Source organism: Etheostoma spectabile, chromosome 10 (assembly GCF_008692095.1).
Source record: "Etheostoma spectabile isolate EspeVRDwgs_2016 chromosome 10, UIUC_Espe_1.0, whole genome shotgun sequence".
Lineage (NCBI taxonomy): Eukaryota > Metazoa > Chordata > Actinopteri > Perciformes > Percidae > Etheostoma > Etheostoma spectabile.
In genome coordinates this window covers 27,894,346-27,897,822 of record NC_045742.1, presented here as the reverse complement: position 1 = coordinate 27,897,822, position 3,477 = coordinate 27,894,346, and positions in this window count along the sequence as shown.

Below are 3,477 nucleotides of genomic sequence, written 5' to 3'. Positions count from 1 at the left end.
CCGAGCCCTGGGTATCCTGCTCTGGCTTTGAGAAAATGAAAGCTCAGATGGGCTGATCTGGAATCTTGGTTTATCAAGGTCACCTCCCCTTTATCTGCTGTGCCCACCAAGAGAATTATGCCCACCCACGAGAAAGAGAGAGACATCATGGCTTTCAATCGAGCAAGTGGCAGTTGGTCAAGCTACAGACTCAGAAATGGAACACACTGAGGGAAGCTCATTGTGGGACTGGTTCTAGTGGCTGTAGTTCTGCGCCAAGGCTGAATTTTAGGAAAGCGACTTCAGATCCTGCCTCTATACAAACATTTGACTTCATGCAGCTTTAACTGGTTGCCTGGTGACAAGACTCTAGGAGTTCACTGACCTGGCCAAGAAATAGTTCCAGCACACACCATAAAACAATACATTTACAATATCTAGCAAATAAATCTATTCCTTTACAGCAAGACTCTTCCAACAACAACAAAAACTTGTGTCTTTTGAGTAAGTATTTTTCTAAAAAAGAAATATGGAGCCCACTTCTTGTTTACATATCATTATAGCTGTAGTGGAAGGAATAGTTGTTTTTAAGCTTTTGAATCAATACAGCCATAACAATTTATGTATAAATACTTTAGCTCAATTACCAATGATATGTACATCATTTATGGTTCATATTTGCCATTTACCCCTGTGAGATAACGTGTATGATCATATGATCACATTTTTTGGGAGAAAACAAGGCAATTCAAATATAATAAAGGTAAAAACATTTTAAACAAGATTTTTCATTTTTAATTTTCATTTCTTAGGACTTAATCAGAACAGGTGAAAGTGCTCGAAATGTAACAATTGTGTAACTTTGTGTGGGACTAGCAGGTGCAGAAAGACAACATTCATGGCACCTACAATTAAATATACTCGGGTCCAGTAGATCTGAACACCTCATATGTAATAGTTATGTGGGGGGGGGTGTACTGTGTGCAGTCATTGAAAATAAGTTATTTTTTAATGTCCTTCAGAGAAAATGAGCCAAGGCCAATGACTTTGAGTTAGAATAAATAATAAATAGCATCATTTTTCTTTTAGCAAACATTGAAAACGGGTCACACAGACCCAAACATCACACATGGGTTAAAAGCTCACTAATTTCCTCAAATTGGTGGGCTTTGTAGTTTACAGCCAACCTTACTCTAACAGGAAGATGAATCCACATTTGGTGCTCTAGTGAGTATTTAGGCCAGCAGGACAGTGTGTGTGTGGGATTGAGTCAAAGTAAACTACAGTGTGTGTGTTCATGGTAATGAAAGGAACATATCACCCAGTGCAACAGTGTAGCTCATTGATGTGTTTTTAATACATTTTGGAGAACAATCGAGCTCTATGGCACAGACGAATAAGCTCTTGATCTCATATTTAGTACTTGGGATAAACTATGGGCTAAATTCAACATTTAGCATGCCCTTAGACTGTACCCAGAGACAGAAAAAGGCTCCATAAAGTCTTTAAATTGTGGGTGAGCAAAAACTTTAAATGTCCTGTAAAGGCCACCTGGTATAGTTAAATACTTTTGCTCCTGCTCGTGATAAAATGTTCATTTTTTTTCAGCTTGGAATCTAAATATGTGATATCTTCTACCCTTCTTGTCTGACTTTTATTCCAATATCATCTCATGTACTTTGGCAGTGAAGAAACATTTTTGCCTCTCTGCTAGGCTTCCCTGACCTTTTGATTTGAACATGGTAAAAGCTAGTGAGTTAAAAAAAAAAAAAAAAAAAAGGTTGTGACCTGGTCAATGTTCAGCTAGGTGGACAAGAATTCCATCATCAAGTCAAACAGAAAACTCTCTCTATCTTTATATTGACATACACACACACACACACACACACACACACACACACACACACACACACACACACACACACATACATATTGGCTATCTCTGTACATAATGTAATCTTATTTATGTCAACATGGCCTGAAACTGTCACAGAACAAATATGAATTTTACCTTTGTAAAAAAATGTATTTGATTTATTATTAGATGGCCTTGATGCAAATATTAAGAAACATCATTCAAATCAACATTATACACTCCTCTGTATTATTGCTTGCTGTACTCATTCCTCATGTTCACACTACCCATTACCAGTTCTTTACAATTGCTATGACAATTTTTTCAAAACTATTAATAACTTTCCTAACACACCTACAACACACAATTGACAAAACAGTTAATTTCATGCTCCAAATCACACATTGTGAACTAAACTCCAACACTAATTTTTTAAATACAAAAATACACTAATACAATTCACAAAGTCTACCAAAACCCTGCAAACATGTCTCAAAATCACATAATTCTTCCAAAACACTAACATCTGTTCTCTTCCAACAGGAACCTTTAGTCAATCATAGAACAATATCATACAAAACACTAATATCAGGTGGAATTACAGAAACTGCATTTCTTTATATGTGTCAGGTCTGCCTTTATACAATAGCTAATAGTACATTGTATTGCCCATAGATTGTGTTTTACACTGCAGTTTCTCCTGAAGCCTCTCTACATTTATGTTTTCTAGGGTTTACAGTGGTAAATGCTGCATTGTGTTTCTTTTGCTGCAGAAATTCAATACAAAAAATTATTGAGCCATCTCAGAGTAGCTTTATAGAATGTATGGTTTATGAAAAAAGAAGACAGACAGAATTGTCCAAGTACTCTTCTTCCTCTCCCTCGTGAAGGCATTTTTCTTATTTTCTGTGTTCATCTATATTTTTCATATAGGTCCTCTTTTACTGTATGTACTACCATATAATCATGTGATTGAAATAACCCTAACACCTGAATGTGTTTCCTAGATGGGAATCAGCTGTGATTGATCTATTAGCATAACTTGAATTAGCTGTTTCTGAAATGCAGGGGATATATTTGTTTTTCAGTTTACAATACGAACAGCTGTTCACTTTGACTTTAGCCAAAGTTAGCTTTAGAGCATGATGTTATCTGTTCATACATACAGTGTGAAAGCATTTGCAAATTTGTCAGTAAAAATCCATTGTTTTGGCATTTTTAATTTGTGTTAACTGTACGGATTTTGTGTGAATTTTTCAGTACTTTTTTACAACTTTCCTGAACTCTTAACACAGTTAGCACAACATCTGTCTGTGTAGGCTGTACAATTAACACATTTCATGTTGCTTTGACACAAAATGCATTCAGCCAAAGTGAACAGCTGTTCATATTGTAAATTGAAACAAAAATCCATAAGCTGCATTTTACATGTTACTGTTACTGTAAATGTGAAAAACAGCTGATTGAAGATATGCAAATAGATCAATCACAGCTGCTTCCCATCTACGTGGGAAACACTGTTGAGGTTCTTTCAATCGCACGGCCATCTGTTTTTACAGTATTCTTTATTATGTTACAGTAAGTGAGTATTGTACTTTAAAGCTTAAAACATACCTCTTCACACACCTTTCACCTCTTAACCC